Source organism: Homarus americanus, unplaced genomic scaffold (assembly GCF_018991925.1).
Source record: "Homarus americanus isolate GMGI-L3 unplaced genomic scaffold, GMGI_Hamer_2.0 scaffold2539, whole genome shotgun sequence".
NCBI lineage: Eukaryota > Metazoa > Arthropoda > Malacostraca > Decapoda > Nephropidae > Homarus > Homarus americanus.
In genome coordinates this window covers 5,578,326-5,585,572 of record NW_024725489.1, presented here as the reverse complement: position 1 = coordinate 5,585,572, position 7,247 = coordinate 5,578,326, and the positions used below count along the sequence as shown (strand labels likewise).

The window sequence follows — 7,247 nt, the reverse complement described above, 5'->3', positions numbered from 1 at the left end:
TACCAGTACTGTATCATCTTATTCCCCTCCCAGTGGTGGTGGTGAGAGTCACAAGGTAAATGAAGATCAGTGGAAATGAGGTAATGTGATGCTAGGTTAAGTGTAGATGGTAACAAGACAAGGCCATGACAGTAACCGTAATTAATGAAGTGCCGTCATCACTATTATCAACATCACTACCACCATCATCACCACTGCTGCCATCACCACAACTATCACCACCATCATCACCACCACTACCACCACCTCCATATACAGTATAAATTACTATACTGTAAGCATGTACATTATTAAACCCTTATATCCCATACAAGACCAACAGGGTTCTTCTATTCTTACCAACTGAAAACAATATCCTCGCTCTAGGCCATTCTGTCCCATGCGTTCCTACTGCCCATCACTCGCTCCTCGCTAGTTCATCACTAGTTCCCGCTGCCCATCACTGCTCCTCGCTGCCCATCACTGCCCCGCTGCCCATCACTAGTCACATCCACCACAGACTTACACTTGAATAAACCAAAAGCTTCTCATCCTGTCTCAGTTCACACCAGTATGGACATAACTGGTAAGCCCACCCGACCTTGCATTCCATTTACAGTACCAAAGGGATGATACAGTCGACCTAATGGTATATATTTCATCTTATTTACATTATACCAACAGATGAGCGACAGACTCCCACATGTACCAATTCCAAGCGAGCAATCAACAATATTGTGTACAGTATGTGGTACAGGTACACTATAGTCCACCTGCTGCACACACCACCACACATAGAACAACATAAAGGAATGTTTATCAGTACAGTTAATTAAGACACTGATGTTAATAGGTATATCAAGTACTGTATAACATTCTGGTAAGTACACTGGGCTGGGTATCTTCACGAGGTCAGTAAGCTTTATGTTTATAGTGATTCTAACAAGTCTCTGACACGAACTTCTAAGTGTGTAAAAAAATCTTGACATCAAATATCTTTTTTTCAAATATCTGATATAGGAGAGAGAGAGCGAGAGAGAGAGAGCGAGAGAGAGAGAGAGAGAGACTATGTTATCTATATTCTAAGATAAACAGTTGAATAATCTGATGCAAATGGTCTACGTAGTGCCATAGCTCTTTCGACTTCGCCAAAATCTTCACCGATGCCTTGACTGATAAATTTACAAAATATTATTTGAGAACTAAACTTTTTCTATACACCATAAGAAAGTGTTGTGTCACCATCACAAAACACAACCACCAGTCACCTACAGAATCCCTTTACTGGTGCCGATGTTTATAGCAAGGAGGTACAGTAGTGCCAGACAAGATTGATTCAACCCATTTTGTTTACATTTTTGTCTCTACCAAAGTACAGTCATGGAACACCAACAATACCACCGTTGTTAAGTGACCAACCAAGTAACTATTGATGATGGTGACTATAACCAGCAGATGATGAAGAACAACACACGGGCTGCCTTACTCACCCGTCCACATCTTTATCCGGTGATATAGTGTCCAGTACCAGATCTGAATCAATGTTGTTGTCAGAGTCTAGTGGCATCTGAACTATCATTCCATGGATGGTGGGGTCATTGTTCAGCTTCTTCACTTCTAGCAAGCTGAGTAAACAAAGTTATGTAAGAATTACTATGCTAGTGGAGAAATTTGTACAGGGTGATCTAAAAGTCCCTGTCCACCTACAATAATTAACAGTATAGTTGTTCCTTGTTATACCTACACTGTTATATACCTTGTTATACTTGCAGAGAACATTAGGAATGGTATCCACTTCCAACATTTACTGTAAACATTTCCAATATTTACTGACAGTAGAATAGGATAAAGCTGTACAGTACGGAAAACCATTGACATTCGCGAGGGATAGGTTCCAAGAAATGGCACGAATTGGCAAATAGCAACTTAAACTACCTTAGTGCACTACTGTATACCCATACCAAACAACTGACCAGCCACAGCAGCACTCATCCCCTCTTTTAACTTCTCTAATAATAAAACTTTCTATGTCAGGGTCATCATTGACTTCTGCCTTTTACATTTCACTCCACTAGCATCAGTAGCACTGACACTAGGCAGTCTTTTGGGGCATTACACACAAACACTAAAGTTTTGAGAGTACAGCACAACACGAGATGCTGTGGTGTGACTCACTTTTCTTGAGGAAAAGGCTTGCAAGCTAGCCACCATCTGCTTACCGCGAATCATCAAACTTGCGAATGGCAAGGGTTTACTGTACTCAATTATTGCAAGAGCACAGTGACTTTCCTAACAACCTGTGTTGATTAATTCCATTCCTTACATCATAATTCACGAAATAATTACCAAATCTGATAAATACTGAAGTGACAGTCATTGGTCATTTCACTTTAGGTGGAGAAGATCACTATAAATTGAACCACACAGTAGTTATTAAAACTACCTTCAAGAAATAAATACATTATCAGTTATTACTGTATTCTTATTGTATGAGGCTAACAAAAACAATGTACAATTTGTTGTAATATTTCAGAAACCTTTCAACAAAATTAATATACTTTACGTATATACATGGCCTATAAAGTGTAGGGGTGCATAAAGGCAGCCCCAAATTTTCATTTAAAAGTAGCTTTTGAGCTCTATTTGCTGTATAAGACCAGTACCCCAAATGTGACACTTACCCACTGACTCAGTAGTCCTTTACCAACCATCCTTGGTTTTTAAAATAAGGCCAATTCACTTCAAGTAATGTCATCAAATATTACCGCTGGTGTAGTGTAAACATTAGTGGCGTCACCTGGAAGTCCTTTATTTACCGGTAACTGGAACTAATGTCGGTGTCGAGTAAAATTTTCCATTTACTTGAAATGGATTTACGATTTATTTGTTTATTTATTTATTTATAATATACTGTAACATATTAAACACACTGCAAGTATTTTCTTTCATTTATACGCTCTTACGAGACTATGTACAAAATGAATGTTCAATGAATTATTTATGGTGCATTAGGGTACTGACCACTTCAGACACAAAGACAGGCTATAAATAGCCTTGTTATCTACCCTACATCTCACCCTGAGCCAGAGGGAAGCTGTGGTAAATAACATTTGTTTGCTTATTTTCCATTTACTTGAAATAGATTTACCAAATTATTTGTTTATTTATTTATTTATAATATACTGTAATATATAAAACACACTAATTATTTTTCTTTAATTTATAAACTTGTTTTAGGCAAAGGAATGTTCTCCAGTAGTGTTTCATTAGGTTGAGTTAGAAAAATATTACATATAATATATATATATATATATATATATATATATATATATATATATATATATATATATATATATATATATATATATATATATATATATATATATATATATATATATATACACACACACTCTTTCTGCCTCATTTACACAATTGCAGTTTCAATTGTTCCTCTTACTTTGACAACACAACATACATACAGTATATTATTTCTCACTTTTGATCTTTTTTTTAATTTTTTTATTTATTTATAGTTAGTTACTTAAAATAAGGCCAATTCATTTCAAGTAATGGCATCAAATGTTTACCAGCTGGTGTAGTGTAAACACTAGTGTCGATAGTTTCAGAATTAGCAGACTCATTTACTGAATATTCTTTGTAAAAAATAAATTTTTAAATCAATTATTTATAGGAGATAAATATTATTTTCAGTAAATATACGATACCGGTATGCATTACTGATCACCTCAGCATTAAAAATAGCCCAATCTCGCTGTCACTTTCCTTCTTGTCTCCTCACTGGCAAATGGGGGTGTGTGTGTGATGATAGCAGCTGTGTTTATTACAGGGTATGTTAGACAGGTTTATAATACATTTTATTATTTTAATATACGGTAATCTTAATTTGAATCCAGCTTGCCAAACGTAAGTTTCAGTATAAAATAATTACTGGTAGGACTTTGTGAGTGGCTTACGATGTGTCCATCACCACTCTTGACACAATATTTAAGATGTAAGAATTTTATATTTGTTGCTTAAGACGACCCCCTAACTTTGGGCAGATTTTTTTAATGTTCAAATTTCGTCTTATAAGCCGAGAAATACGGTATGTCCCACCTGTGATTGGGTTATTGTTCTTGGAATTTTGATGTGCTGTGCCTTGATCCCAATCTCCTCGGCAGCCTTGATTTTCATTCGAATGTAAACGTTGCTGTCTTCACGCCCGCAACCTGCAGCAATATACAAGTTGATAAAGTACTTCCTATTGTCTACGCTTCAAACAAACTCTATATGCATGAACCATTACCAAACAAAGGTGATATTCAGTCATGATTAACTCCTACAGATATGCCATGCCTGTACTGTTCTGTTCTTCCACTTCAATATACAGTATTGCAGTTCAATAACTAATACAATGATTCTCAACATGTATGTACAGTACACACACATGTACAGTACTGTACTGTATTCATAAATAATGAACTTAAGTCCAACACTGTGGACAGTCAGAAGACAGTGGACATACAGGAGGTCCTTGTGAGGACATGGCAAATAAATTGTCCCTGGTTGTTGTCCTACAGAAACTATGTCCACCACTGATGGACTACCCAGGAGTACATAAGAGAAAACACTCAAGTGGAAACTTAAGGGAAGTGAAAATAAGATTATCTGACTATTATGAGAAATTAATTTATTGCAGTCTGATGCATAAAGGAATGCTCACATTTAAAAATAATTCAAAATAATTTCTTTATGTTTCAAATTTACAACACAACCACCTGCATGAATATATCTGGTCCCCAATCTTCCAGCTAAAAAAAAAGATTGACTGGTTGCTGGGGCGATGATACTATACCAAACTTTTTAATTTGGTCAACTGGTCACATTTGGCTTGTCATTGGCATAGGAATAAATAAACATTGTTAGACAACTATACTTCCCAAAATTAAATACAGTAAATTATATGAAATTACTCAATACACACTATCAGTCACACTGTATGTAAGCCAACAATACAGCCTGTAAGCTATTAGCACATACAACTAGCTGCCATATATGGTCTGGGTTGGTAAGTCAGTTCATGTGTTGTAGCAAAATTGGGTATGTCAGCAACACCTTCAGTGATTTGAGTTTTTCTTAAATTGTAACAATTGACAGAGTCAGCATTGTTAAAATATACAAACCTGAACAATTGCATTCGGAGCAAAGCCAGCAAATTCATTCTTAAGCTTCTCAACATGTTCCTTCAACTTGTCCCGGACATCTCTGTGGAGAACACTTCAGTTAATGCACATACTACAGTACAGTATACATGTACTATATTGGTGAACAGATAAGCCATTTAAAAGCCCATACCATGAAAAAATTAAAAGCAATCCATATCTGGCAATTTCAACCAAAATTTTGCATACAAGATTAAAAACAGTTTATTTCATGAGGTTCTTGGCAGTAATCATGACTTAGTGTACTGTACCTACTTCCATAACTGACTGGGGTCTGTGGACAATAAGACCTCACATTGCAGCAGATGCCAATGACAACTTTAGGCAGATAGAAGTACATTATAGGGTTAATGTCAGTTTTAGGAGCCCTGAAATACACTACAGTAAATGAAGGACAATTTACAGTTTTAAATTCACTTACTGAGCCACCTGTTTCCCGGACAAAACTGTAGCTTGACTGTCTTCACCCATTCTGAAAAGAAAGGTTTGAGTTTTACAAAAATAGGGCAACATAGGTAGGGTTGCCATATCAGTTTGATAAGGGCGTTCAGACATCCTGCCCCTGCCTCCCCCCTCCCACTTTGGTGCTCTGTAACCTCGAAGCAGCCGTGACAATTAATTTTGTATATTTGCATAACATTAATATATATACAGTATATACACCAGTATCGGTGTACTGTATTGCATTGTTTTTAATGTAGGCTAAAATACAAGACACGGTATAGAAATCATAAAAATAATATAAAAAATTACCTTTGCTTAAGGCTGACAAAAAAATCTGTCGGTTTCATGGATAAGCCCTCTCCTCGAACTGCTTTCTTGTGTTTTGCGAGTTCACATGTGTTTGCAAATCATTAATACCTTTATTTGCCACAGAGATACGTTCTGGTTTGCACACCAAACACTGCGCTTCCCATTCATCCCTGCTCTCTTAAAACATGGAAGTTTGCTCTGTAACCCTACAGTGAATTTACATTTGCGTTTGGGCATTTTGTCCGTGGGGTTTTACGGTGCAGCTTATGCTCTGAAAAGTACAAAGTAGTAGCACTGGCTGTGGCAACATGAACAAACCCACAACAAAGATTAGATCAAACACTGTCACTGTAGGTTAAAGACTGGCCAACCACGGTCACAGTTGTCGACACACGTAAATAATACAGTGATCGGTTAACGGCATCGGTTAATGAAATTTCGGTTAGCGAATTACCTTCCATAAGAATCTTCAATTCGGTTGAAATTTTCTGAAATCATGTCAACATGTGCTTGCTCACCAGCTGGAATAGTAGTCAGCCAATACAGTGTCGGTTCTAGGGCTTCAATTCATTCCCATTTGAGTAAACATCAAAGAAGGTTGTACTATTCAATAATTGTCCAAGTTTTATATTAAATTTTTTAGTCATTTTAACACTTATTTAACATAACTTTAGTACAGGAAACTAGTTTTTGGTGCGCCAATCAGCAACTTGACTCACCCACCAAGGCGTGAGTTTGTATCTCTTGGTCAGTGGAGGTAACATCTTGCTTGTGGCTCTCTTGAACATAAACTATTTTTAAATTTTTACAGTACAATTATTGGTCATTCTGAAATTTATTTTACTTATTGACAATATATAGTGCAGTGCAGTGTTGATTTAAAGAAAATAATCATGGTGAAGTTTACCTCCGAGATTATTATAAAGTATTGGCAGGTAGGGTTAAGACCGAGATAAGAAAAGCAAAGAGGAATAATGAACTGAAGGTAGCAAGGGAGGCGAAGTCAAACCCCAAGGGATTCTATCAAACGTATCAAACTAAAACACGAGAAAAGATTGGACCAATATAGTCAGATACTGGCGAGCTAACTGATAACGACGGACAAATGAGCAATAATCTGGATAAATATTTTTCAACAGTTTTCACCACCAAAAATTTAAACATGATACCCGAGGCATTGACTATATACAGATAGCTGAAAAATAAATTAGCGAGATAGTAGTGACTAATAGCGATGTTAGTAAGCATACAGTGGTTCTCGGTTATGAAGCGCCTCGGTTAACGAACTGCCTC

The 7,247-nt window shown here is 36.6% G+C and overlaps 1 long non-coding RNA gene across 1 annotated transcript in view; it reads right to left on the bottom strand.

Annotated features, from left to right (window-relative positions):
- Nucleotides 1-5,156: 5,156 nt before the first annotated feature.
- Nucleotides 5,157-7,247, bottom strand: part of LOC121865050 — a 15,817-nt gene continuing 13,726 nt past the window's right edge. The window contains exons 2-3 of the long non-coding RNA XR_006088711.1: nucleotides 5,623-5,673; nucleotides 5,157-5,244 (exon numbers count right to left, since the gene is read on the bottom strand). This is a non-coding gene — a long non-coding RNA (uncharacterized LOC121865050). The remainder of the gene's footprint in view (nucleotides 5,245-5,622; nucleotides 5,674-7,247) is intronic.